The sequence below is a fragment of the Antedon mediterranea genome, chromosome 1 (genome assembly GCF_964355755.1).
Source record: "Antedon mediterranea chromosome 1, ecAntMedi1.1, whole genome shotgun sequence".
Classification (NCBI taxonomy): Eukaryota; Metazoa; Echinodermata; class Crinoidea; order Comatulida; family Antedonidae; genus Antedon; species Antedon mediterranea.
The window spans coordinates 28,752,427-28,766,315 of record NC_092670.1 but is presented as its reverse complement, the minus strand read 5'-3'; the positions used below and the strand labels follow the sequence as shown (position 1 = coordinate 28,766,315).

General features: G+C 32.9%; 1 pseudogene; it reads left to right on the top strand.

Moving 5' to 3' along the window:
- Positions 1–12,065: 12,065 nt before the first annotated feature.
- Positions 12,066–13,635, top strand: LOC140048717 (uncharacterized; annotated as a pseudogene).
- Positions 13,636–13,889: the final 254 nt, after the last annotated feature.

Genomic DNA, 13,889 nt, shown 5'->3' with positions numbered 1-13,889 from the left:
TTGATGGCTGTCGAGCAGTCCTGATAATGTTAATATTACCAACCCAAGTCCTTCAACGTTACCATTTACTCCGGGATTAAATAGTCTGGGGTTTAATAATTCGACACCATCCTAAATATGGAGTTGGATCACAGTTTCCTATTCAAAGTACATACATAGAAAATGTAATAGTTGACCCCCGTCAAAATACTTCCACCATACATGTAGGCACATCATGTTAATTTTGGACTTCACAGTTCTTGCTTCAAATATAATTCATCCTCTGTCCGATTTTGTAAACTTTGGATATCATGTTTTGTTTTCCCGCAGTTTCTACATTTTTTAACATAGGATAATTTCATTTAAGCAATTATAACATAAATATATGACGTTACAACTACCTTATCACGTCATAGTTACGTCATATGGTAATTTAAATTTGGGAAGTTTAATGTCATATTTACATCTACTCACAATTCGAGGTGGTCTAAAACCAACCGTTAAGGAGATACAGAGCTTCAAAATGGTATAGTAAACCAAGGAGTTGGAGTAATTAGCCGCCATTTTGAATTTATGCTAATTAACCCACTTTATGACGTCCCGTTTTGGTAAACTTTGGAAATGATGTTCATTTCAACAAGGAGAATTTTTAGAAACTTGTTTTCTTGCAGTTTCTAAATTGTGTGCATAATATAATGTCATTTAAGCAGTTATAACTTAATATATGACGTCACAATTATCGTATGACGTCATAGGTACGTCATATGTGAAATTAAATATGCTAATTAGAATGTTTATGATGTTAAGGAGAATGTTAAGAAACTTGTTTTCCTGCAGTTCCTAAATTGTTCGCATTGTATGTCATTTAAGCAGTTATAATATATAACGTCACAACTACCAAATGACGTCACGGGTACGTCATATGGCAATTTGAATATGATAATTAGAATGTTTAATATCAGATTTATATCTACTCGTAATGCACTTAGGTGGTCTAAATAGCAAATGGCGGCCATTTTGACTTTATGCTAATTAACCCATTCCTATGTCCGATTTTGGTAAACTTTGGAAATGATGTTCATTTGAACCATATTTACCAGACAAAACAAAAAAAAATTCTGTTGCAATTTGTTCTCGGTTCACACAAAAAATATATACTGTATCACAAGAATGAGTAATCTGCGGTTTTCGCTGTAACAGTAATATTGTCCATGCCGTAGTGCGTCAGGATGTATACAACTTTTTGTGACGGTCACACTAATCTAAGCCTGGACCACCGGAAGTTAAAAAATGTTATCAACTACATGCCAACATCATTTTAAATGCTGTTTGGATATTTAATTGTTCGTTTCATGCTATTTATTTAAAAACTGCCGGATAAACAGTTCGCTTCATCAACCGGACGTTACCGGGCGTGTTGTTGTTTACGCGTTTTTACGATAGTTTAATAATATTTCTATATTTAACTTGTTTCTGGTAAAAACATTACTTAATTTTCCGTAGATTAATACACGGCAATGGTAAAGAATAGGCCATGTTGAGTAATTTTGGTTGATTTTTATTTTTGCTGTTCGGCCTTTCTTTGTGAATTAATTTAGCATGGTGGTAAATACATTTTCTGTAGAAGTGAATGTACACTGGTTTGTTATTAAATATGTTTTATAAAATCTTTTACAATTGCAAAATATATTATCATAATTCTATTTAATGTGCCATGTATAATATCTACTAAATCAAACCTTTAGTCTGTATACATCCGCCTTATGAGGGCAGGCATCACTCTCTGTTACAAATTTCTAATGAAAAAATCGCGGATTACTCAAACTTGTAATACATATTTGATTTACCCTATTTTTGACGTATCTTTACGATCTTTACTGGATTATTTCTACAAGACAATGGGATGCCAACACAGCACAGTGAATCACAATACATAGTGAATCACAAGCAGCGGGACTTTGTCAGTGAGCTAGAGGTATCTGGACGATTCGGCCCAGGGACGATTCAGCCGGGACGTTTCGGCCCTCAGACGATTCAGCCCACTTATATTCTTTGTTCTTTATTAAAAACAAACCAATTGGCAGCAAATCTGCTGAATTGCATGGTAAGGGACAATATACCTTCAAAGAATCAAAGAAAGCCTAAGGTAAAAAAAGCATCTGATTTTAGTGATTACTAGCCAGGAATTAATACGTGTAAAAAATGACGACAACGATAGCCGGTTCGGATGTCCCGCCAAAAGATCATGTGAACCAAGACGCGAGTACGAAACTGGGCTACAATAAAGTTAAACAGGTGTCGACGAAGTCAACATGACAGGAGATTCTTTTGTAGAAACCCAAGATATTTACAAGGCTATATTGAAATCATTAAAAGCCAAAATATTGAATTGGGTTATGGTAATATGTTATTGCCTAAGAATGAAGCAAAACGTGTTGATCTTGTTGTCAACCAAATGAAATGTATAAGGTTTAAAAGAGGAACACTAAACATGTGTAAATAAGGATCATTATTCTGAACACAGAGAAATAGATTTTCTGAAATTAAAGTTTAAAGCTGAGGTAAACAAATGCAAGGGACAAGGGCGAAAACCCATTAAACTTGATCAAAAACATGTCGGTTGCTAGAGGCATTCCTTGACCTCTTGAAATTGTCGAAGTGCATGCTGGTGTAAGATTGAAATGTGTCCAGCATTCAAAAGTGTCCGGGTGGACACGGTTTAATAATGTCTGACCCATGGATTTAAATGCGTACACTATTAAAAACTGTGCGGGGAAATATTAGCGGTCAGGTAGGAATCCGGCCGTTTTATGATAGGTCGTTGGGATTTGAGATTCAGGTTTTGATCGCGCATGCACTTGTCTTCTTTTAACGACCAATAATACTTAATGATGCCAAACTAGTTTTTTTTTCTAATTGAAGATCACTTTGTCTAAACACCTCCAATTAGGGATCATTATATTATTTGGTATGGGTAAAGACAAGAAGAATAAATAATTTTTAATTATGTGACAAAAACAAGTAAATGAAGTGGTCCTCTTCCAATTAAAAATCACTTTATCTAAAACACCTCTAATTAGCGACTATTTATTAATTGGTAAGAGTAAAGACAAGAATAATAAATAGTTTTAATTATGTGACAACATTAAGTAACTGTACTGGTTCTCTTCCAATTAAAGATCACTTTACATATAGATACCTCCAATTAGCGACCATTATATTAATTGGTAGGAGTAAAGACAAGAATAATACATAGTTTTAATTATGTGACAAAATTAAGTAACTGTAGTGGTCCTCTTCCAATTATAGATCACTTTACTTAAATACACCTCCAATTAGCGACCATTATATTATCTAGTATGAATAAAGACAAGAAGAATACATAGTTTTAATTTTGTGACAAAAACAAGTAATTGTACTGGTCCTTTTCCAATTAAAGATCAACTTACTTAAAACACCTCTAATAAGCGACCATTTATTATTTAGTATGAATAAAGACAAGAATAACAATTTGCTCACATCAGAGACTATGCTGGCGTATATTGTACTACTGTATATTATATGACATATTAACTGAATTATGGGACCTGCCTTTAATTCAAATATTTAACATGATGACGTCATAAAAAAAAACACAAAGATAGCAATTTCTGAAGAAAATTATCTCAGCAACAACATCTTATCGTGTAGAAGAAATTTGAATACGTAAAATGTTGGTGCGCGCACATTTAAATGTGATGAACTTTGAAGCAGACGATGAAAATTTGACCTTTTTAATTAAACTTGTCATATGATGACGTCACAACATCCCATTGGCGAAAAGTTCACATGATTTCGTATCTACAATCCAATAGCTTCCAGAAAACGTTTTAATCGTGATTATCACATTTTATTCTTACGAGCTATTACAGATTAAAATTTACTATAAAGATGAAATTAATGACCCACGTAATTAAAATTTTTAGGCATAATGACGTTATAAAAATTAAAATATTTTTATCTCATGCTAAAGAAAGTTGATTGACCTAGACAATATATAAATGTAGGAGAAAAAGGAATACAGATAAGCGTGATGCGCTCCATTGAATGTGATAAGCAATAACGAAACAGACAAAAATCCTATATTTTACATTCGTGTGGCCATACGATGACGTCACAATGTTTTTTTTAGCCTTATCGATGCATGATCTGATATCTACAACTCATCCACTTCTAGATTTTGTAATAAAAATAAAGGGTCCACGGTTTACTTTAGAAACTATGACTGTTTAAAAAAAGACATTATTTTGACGATTTTTTAAGCTTTTTCATAAAAAATGCGGACGAATTGTCTAATTCAACGTGTTCGTATGGCGTTATTTAAAGTGGAAAAGATCTAAATTGTTTTCAAAATTACTAGGAAAGGCATGAAAAATATAATTCAAGAGAAAAAAATATGTTTGTAACGCTACGTGCGCAGCGCGCGCGTAAAAAATTGCGCGCCCGTGGGAATTTTTGACATGCTCAAAATGACAAGAAACGCGTAAAAAGTTGATTAGAAATTAATTTTGCGCATTTTGAAATTTTAAATGCGCGTGCGCGCGTAACTTCTTGTGAAACATGCCATTTTTAATCCGTAGAAAGTTTTTCCCTGATATGACTTAAATTTTGTCAAAGCGACAATACTATATGACTTTTGGTTTTTAATCTATGATCAATCATTGCAATTCATAAAATTGCGCGTAAGTCACGTTGCGCAACTATGACGTCATTCAAAAATAGGAGGTGCACAACTTCACGTAAATGCCCATATGCTGTCAAAGTTATGAAATGTTATGTTTACACATTTTAGAGAAACGCGACTCACAAAAAGGAAGGAAGGAAAGAAGAACTAGACATGAAACTCGTCACTTTGACGAGTTAGTTATCCGCTCGACAAACGCCACGTGCACGTCATACGTTGGAATATTGCACAAAGAAAAATATTATGGCATTATGACCTGAACTGAAGAATATGATATGTTGTTATTGCTGAATTCTATTATTTTGTGTCATATAGTATACACAGTATAATCTGTATACATATCATATACAGTGTAGAATCTATATATAAATTTACGTAAGGGCAACATTCGGTAAATCGCCCGTTATTTCTAGAATGTTTACTCGATGGTATATAAAGTTGGTTCGTACTTTCGGTACTGAATTTAACCGCCTGATGTAACCCTGTTTACTAATTAAATTGAGTTCGATAATTAGTTATTGACGATTAAAACGAATTTAGGTTCAACGATTTGCCCCAAATAGGGGTGTTTTTCGATCGTGGTATACACTGTCTAATGGATGTCCGTCTTGAAAAATACCCGCAGACGATAATACGAGGATGCTTCGCATTTTCCTATCTCCTCCTACGATAATTGTTTTTAATGGCTGAAAACCGGTTGAACAGCTCGAGTACAGCATCATAATGTTGAAGACAGGCCGATTTTCTTTAAAAAATACTATTTTGATAGATTTAATATACGTTTATACAAATGTATTGATTTGCGATGAATGGAACATTCCAATCTCTGTTCCACAAGTGTCTATTCCCTCAGGCGTCGTAAAGGCAAGTACTGTATACTCATAACAGAAATTCGATCCATTTTTTTTTCAATCTGTGCTGCAGAGGTTGGATATAAATTTTTTTTAAACGGATAAAGAGCTAGCGTTTTCACTCACCGTATATTATGTATAAATCTTTATTATTGCAGTTAAACCACCCACATCATCACCCTTCCCTCACTGGCATGAGTAGCGTTGTAAAACCAGTAGAGGATAGGCCTACGGTACATCACATGCCCTAAACGCAGATGGACTTTGGTGGGTAGGGTAGGAACCAACTTAAGTATGAATTGGCTCTAGGAAACAATTGAAAACCATTAGGCCTACTAATTAAGTTGAGTTAGATAATTTAATATTTATTGACGATTAAATCGAATTTATGATTTTCCCCGAATAGAGGTGGTTTTCACAAATTGTTTTACATTATATAAACATATACACGTCGTAGTGATGTATCGTTACATGTAGGGCCTACTGTACTATTTCAATCGACTAGGACGGTGATAGTTTCAACAAAGTATTACATCGCAATGTTTTACTGTGTTTAGTGGTATATTATTTGTAAAACATGAAAACAATTAATATTTCGTTACTAAATGGATAAAGAATATATTTAATATATTTAAAAATTGTTCCTCTTTGCACCCATCCTCTTCCCCATCCCTCACCCCTAATGTTACATACAAAACACAAATTAAGTTTGTTTAAATTTGACTTAAACAATTGGTCTCATTTTGTGACAAGTTTCTCTTTCGGAAGTAATTCTCAGGGTGCTAATTTTAGTTGAGTACATAAATCAGTGTCTATTTATTCGTTCCTGTAAACGACATGTATTATTGTACGTACATTTGAAATCGCCAGTTTTTTAACGCTGAAATCATTATGTATTCGAGAACCATCTGTGGGCACGACCTAGATGGTACGCGAGCGAAGCGAGCGTACCATCTAGTCTATATATAAATTTACGTAAGGGCAAAATTCGGTAAATCGCGCCTTACTTCTAGAATTTTCACTCGATGGTATATAAAGTTGGTTCGTACTTTCGGTACTGATTTTAACCACCTGATGTAACCCTGTTTACTAATTAAATTACGTTAGATAATTAGTTATTGACGATTAAAACGAATTTAGGTTCAACGATTTGCCCCAAATAGGGGTGTTTTCCGATCGTGGTATACACTGTCTAATGGATGTCCATCTTGAAAAATACCCGCCACAAAAATGCGAGGAGGCTTCGCATTTTCCTATCTCCTCCTACGATAATTGTTTTTAATAGCTGAAAACCGGTTGAACAGCTAGAGTACACCATCATAATGTTGAAGACAGGCCGATTTTCTTTAAAAAATACTATTTTGAAAGATTTAATATACGATTATACAAATGTATTGATTTGCGATGAATGGAACATCCCAATCTCTCAGTCTGCCAGAGTTTGGTTTAACACAAGTACTTTAGGTAAATTTATGAGCCCTTGGTTTAACACATACGGTAGGTAAATATATGGGCCCTTTGAGAATAAACTTGCAATACTTTGACAATACTGTAAATAACTATTTTTGGTCCTCATTTGAATCGAACATTTCTTACTGTGAATGTTCGTCCTGTTAGATAATAATAAACTGTATTACTGACATTGTGGATAGGCTCTACTGTTAGATATATAAACACATTATTATATACAAATACACTTTATACTGACAGTTCCTTCTCAACGTTTGTATTAATTAATAATTACCAAAAATATAAACGTCGTAGTGGTGTATCGTGACATGTACTTTAATATTTCAATCGATTATGACAGTGACAGTTTTAACAAAGTATTAAATTGCAAATGTTTTACTGTATTTAGAGGTATATTATGTATAGGCTTATAAAACATGAACAAAATATTTCGTTACTGAGTGGATAAAGAATATATTTAAAAATTGTCCCTCTTTGTACCTATCCGCTTTCCCATCCCTCAACCCTAATGTTACATACAAAACACAAATTGGGGTTTTTTAAATGAGTCCAAATAAAAAATTTGGACTCATTTTGTGAAAAGTTTCTCCTTCGGAAGTAATTCCCAGGGTGCTAATTTTAGTTGACTACATAAATCATCGTGTCTATTTATTCGTTTCTGTAAACGACAATGTATTATAGTCCTGCGGTACGTACATTTGAAATCGCCAGTTTTTTTACGCTGGAATTACTGTAGGCCTATATTCGAGAACCGTCTGTGGGCACGACCTAGATGGTACGCGAGCGAAGCGAGCGTACCATCTAGTAGGTGAAATTACGGGACCCGCTATTTATTCCTATTCTTAACATGTTGACGGTTTCAAAATGAAACGTGAATGTAGCAATTTCGGAAGGAAATTATCTCAGCAACAACATATTAACGTGTAGAAGAAATTTGAATACGTGAAATATTGATGCACGCTCGTTTAAATGTAATGAACTATGACGCAAAAGATGAAAATACGACATGTTTTATTTAACTGGCCATATGATGACGTCACAACATCTGATTGGAAAAATGCTCACATGATTTCATATCTACAATCCAATAGCTTCGTGATTATCACATTTTATTTTTACGAGCTATAACAGATTGAAATTTACTGTAAAGATGAAAATAAGTGACCCACGTTATTTACATTTTTAGACATGATGACGAAATATTTTTAACTCATGCGAAAGATAGTTGATTGACGTAGACAATATTAAACTAGATTTAATTCGTCACTATGACGAATTATAGGTTATATGCATTGATTTTAATAAAGATAATTGATTTTTAAAAGATATTTTGATTCATTGATTTTCTCAGATTCTTTAATTATTTATAATATATGATAGGACCTTGCTAACGCGAATACAATAGCCGGTATCACAATCCGATCAAAGATCCCTCTGCGTATAATGTCATAAACCACATTTGCTGTTACATAATAATAAAGACATAAGTTATTTTTTATCTAGATTTCATTATAAATCATGTGTATAATATATACACTAAGAAATAAATTTGAACAAACAATACGAATAATAAAAAAAAAATCTTATTTCGTTTCCAAAGGTGAGACTCGATCTCGGTACCTTGAGTGCCATAGACACGAGCACACACCACCGAGCCATACACAACTGTCTAAAAATTGTAGAAAAATTCCTCCGTGTATTTACTATGCAGTAACCACTTTGGTGCAGATAGATTATTACATACCGCAATGAATTATAATTTTTTACTATGATGACATCTCTGAAAATGTACAAAAATGATGCACTGTCAAACTATATACTTTTAACTTTAATATATGAACTTTTGGAGGAAGAAAGTTAATGTTAAGTTTGTTATTTTGGCCTAAGAAAATGTCATAATTTGTTTGATTGTCGAAATGAATTTTTTTTAATTTAATATGCAATTAATTATGGCTTAATCAACTTTTGTTCTCTTAGTTTAATAATAAATCATACATAAGATACATACACTTCAAGAAAATGAAATAAAAAATATGTGTTCCCGAGCATTCTGACGATCTATATTAATTTTAAAATTTAGCATATTTTCACCATTTTGTTAACTTACACGTGCGTAGCCTGTCACTTTTGACGTGCTCGTATAAGGCAATTACGCGTTGAAAAGTGAATAAAATATGATGATATTATTAAAGAAAGGTTGTACAACCGAAATCGGACAAAAAGAGTGCGCATTAACGTATAACGCGCAGTGCGCGTGCAAAAATCTGCGCACTCATGGCAATTTTTTAAACGCTTAAAATTGCCTGAAACGTACTCTAATTTCATCGAAAATAAATTTTGACAATTTTGAACATTTTAAGCGCGCGTACGCAAGCGTTATATGCGCTACGCACGTAATTGTATTGCCATATGATGAAATATGACCTGAAATTTATGAGTACCAAATTTTGTTTAATTGTGATTCATGCTTGTGAAGATATGATTACAAACGTGATTTCGTAAAATCGCGCGTAGACCGCGTAATTTTTGATTACGCATCGTGAAAATATAACCACATCGATTCCTGGCCATAAGGAATATACTCTGAAAAATTGACTTAAATAGATGAAACTGATATCAAGATAATTCACGGACAAAATAGTGCTAAGGAAAGAATAAATAAAATAAATAAATAAATAAAGATTTTGACAGAATCAAGAGGTTATATGCATGATAATGCATATAACCTAAATATCGGGGGAAATGGAATACGTATAAGCGAGATGCGCTCTGTTGATTGTGATGAGCAATAACGAAAGAGACAAAAATCCTCTATTTTATATTCGTGTGGCCATACGATGACGTCATAACATCCGAGAGGTAAAAATTGTGCATGAATAAATTCATCTATATATAAATTATGGTTAATTCTGACATAGGTGAGCACAATGCAAAAACTTCGGTACAAATCGCCTTGGATACCTACCTTATCTATCTGAGATGTACCACGAAACGTAGATTTGATAACATTAGTGTTCACAGCGACGCTACTGTTCCATATTTCTATCTTAGGAAGATATTATAAAGAGTTTTTTAATACAATTTATGATTTCAACATTAGATTTTCATCTCAATTTTAATTCTTCCCGGTCAAAGTAATTTCCGGGTTTAAGATAAGTTCACCTTGCAACAACCTCGTTTCAAATATTTTCTCTCTTTTATACACAAGGGAGCAGTTAAAATAATAGATTTGACCCTAAAGGTGACTGGAAACAGGCACTTTCCATCAATCAATACAGTGTCCCTTTGGAAGACGAAAATCAGATATAGTAGGACTGGAGTTTAAGTTGGCCATTAATCATAGCCATTTCAGTTTTTTGTTTATTTTAAAACATACCGCGCGTGTGTGAAGGTACAGTAGTTAAATAATAGACTGCAAAATTAATAAAGATCAAATTTACGGTGGCTGATTTCCGCCAAAGAAAACAATTATTTTATAATAATACGGCGTTATAACGCCGTATTAGGGCGTTATAACGCCCTAATTATACACTCTGTTCACACGTACTTGCGCTTGCGTAGTACATCAACAAACCTCACACACGTCGTCTCACGTGTAAAGAGAAGAAACACAGAAAATTAAAAGTAAGTAAAATTGTATTATTATAACAAAACATGTTTATACCTTGGACAATATAATTATTTGAATGAAAATTGGCCTTGTAAATGTAAAGTAGTGCAAGTGACTACAGATAAGGAGTCAATCAATGGGCCAAACTAGGCCTCCTAAATAATAATAAATATTTACACTAGGCCTAGGGGCTAGCCTACTGGGCCTACTTCTTAATGGTGGCCGCACAGCAGCAGGAGGAAGTGCGTGTGACGTGCGTGATGAATGTGCTAGACCTGTCGGAGGGCATTAATAGCTAATACATTTACTTAATAGGCCGATGTTATTAAATCGATTCAGCTCTCAGAATTAATAATAATAGCATTCTGATATTTGGAAAATATGAATAATAATATTTTCCCATTTACAGTATTTAATATTGATTTTGATGTTTTAAATACATATAAAATAATATAATATATAATCTTTTTTCACTAACTAATAAAAGAAGAGTAAATTGATTTTCTATTTTAACAGTTGAAAGTTCTAGGCCTAGGTCCTTATATTTATTATAAAGCTACTGAATCTACTGTAGCATAGTGAGCTGGACAACATTGTATTTGTAGGCCAGGTTTGTCATTGTTATAAATAAATGAATGCATACATGAAAACAAGTATAATATGCAAATTAGCTATACATTCTATGTTTTCATGATATCTCATAAACTAATAATAGTCCATTCTTATGAATCAACAGGCAATTAAGGTTCTACTAGTAATTGCTACTTCAAGAGGCTCGATTGGAATAGGTAAACCATCAACCAGCGGTACATGGATGGAAAGTGAAATGGGAGAAGATTTACTTTCGATAGATATGTCTGATATTACTTCAACTGACAGTGATGCTAATACCTTTGTGGATCTAGGCAAACCGGCTGTGGAAGCCAAAGTAGTACTAGTAGCCAATAATCTTCCCATAGCAAATGATTTATTGAATTATGATGATAGGAATGAAGGTCTGTCTATAATGAATGACTTAAATTATGAGGTTGAGAGTGGAAATCCTGTCATTCCCAAGTATACTAAAGTAAGGCTGCACCGAGGCCATGTTTTGAAAGAACTTACAGATTTCTTTATCAATACTGACCTTAATTATCCTATTGAGGTTGAAATGGTTAGGCCTAATGGCCAACTTGAATTTGGAGAAGACTTTGGTGGTGTATTAAGAGATGCTCTTAGTGAATTTTGGGAGGATTTCTACAATTTGTATACTGTGGGAGAACATCTGAAGGTACCCTGTCTACGGGATAGTATGAGCAAAGAAAAGTGGCAAGCCACAGCAAAAGTTCTGGTTATCGGATATAAGCAGGAAAGTTTCTTCCCGTTCAAATTAGCAGTACCGTTCTTACAATATGTGATGGATGCCACCATCATCAATTCAAACCATCCATCAATGATACCCACTTTTTTAGAATTAGTTGCAGACAGTGAAAAAATTGTTTTAGAAACGGCACTGAACAACTTCTCAGATGTGGATGAAGAGGACCTATTTGATATCCTCGACAATTACAAGGTAAAAAGAAATGCTACGAGTGACAATATTAGAGCAATTCTACAGGATGCTGCCCACCGTACCTTGATACAGGGAACATCATACATAAGTAGATGCTGGCACAGCGTGTTTGTAGAACACTTGAAACCCGCTCTACATACAATGAACATTGAAGATATCTGTCAAACAGCTATACCAACAACCAAGCGCGTCATAGCTGCGTTAAATCTGCCACAAGATGCATCAGAAGAACAAAGAAATACGACTAAACTTCTTCTCAAATTTATAAAGAGTCTGTCTGTGGATAAGTTAATGACATTTATGAGATACACTACAGGTAAGTTCATTTGAAAATAAGGTTTTTAACCGATGTTAAGGCTAGCCTCTATCCCTAGACATAAATACTTTTTTCCAAATTTGTAAAAAAAGATTTTGGTATATTTTATTTTTAAAGGGTATTACTAACTGTGCAACAAAAAAACTTTAAACCAATTAATATTGATTAGATGACAACTAGAACTATAAAAGGAGACAATATAGTTCTAGTTGTGATCTAATTAATATTATTATTAATTAGTTTGAAGGAGGTTTCTCAAAGTTTTTTTTTTTAAATTATCTCCTTTTATAGTTCTATATGATCTAATTAATAATTGGTTTGAATGATATTTGTGTTTTAGGGATTTGCACTCTGAAACCAGTATTTTTGCCAGAAAAATTTATGTTTTTCAACCCAAAAACTTGCATTAATTTCAATAATTTTGTTTTATAAATTGTCTTCTTTTTAGATCTAATCATGTTATGGTTATAATCAATATAATATAAGTGGTTTGCAGGAGGTTTGATTTTTTTTTTAGATTTGCGCTGTGAAATCTTTAATGTAAAAATGATTTTTTTTTAACTCAAAAAATGGCAAACTTTACATCATTTCAATATTTTTTCCCATAAATTATCACCTTTTAGTGTTCTAGTTGTGATCTAATCAATATTGATCACTTTAAATGAGGTTTGACCTCAAATACGAAAAAAAAAATGTTTCACTATCACTATTTATGAAGATGAACCCTATCCCATAATGTTTTCAGTTTTTTACACTCAGTCAGTACTACTAGTAGTAGAGGCTAGCCTTAAATTATTAATAATATGTTATTAGATATCATTATATGTATAAATTTATTTTTTTATTTCTTCATTTAAAGGAGCTAATCAAATGTTGGGAAAAAACAGTCTGACTTTGAGAGACGTCCAGTTGCGCATACATGTGGGTGCATCCTTGAATTGGCTTCTAGCTTCAAAGACTACATTGAATTTCGATCAGAGTTCAGTGCTGTGTTAGAAAATAACATTTGGGTAATGGACATTGTGTAGAAAATTAAACAAGTAGCTAAAAAAATGATAATATGTGATTTTAGCATGATACAGACAATCACGATTATGTTTATTCTTTTAATTTGATATTAAAATAAGATATAAGGGAAGTTTTGTTTGTTGGTTTAAAAAAAAAAAAATATGTTTCCATTTGTGATATTTTGAAAGTGTTGTTTGTAAATGATATAGACCACTTCTTTAAAAAGTAAATGATTAAAAATATTTGTTGTTTTATAATAATTATGGAATCATGTTTATTTACATGTGTTCCGAGAATATAGTTTCATAGTTTTTATATTGTACGAGCATTTAAAGTCGAATCAAGTCAGTGTGCACTATGGAGTAAAAAAAATCTTTTTC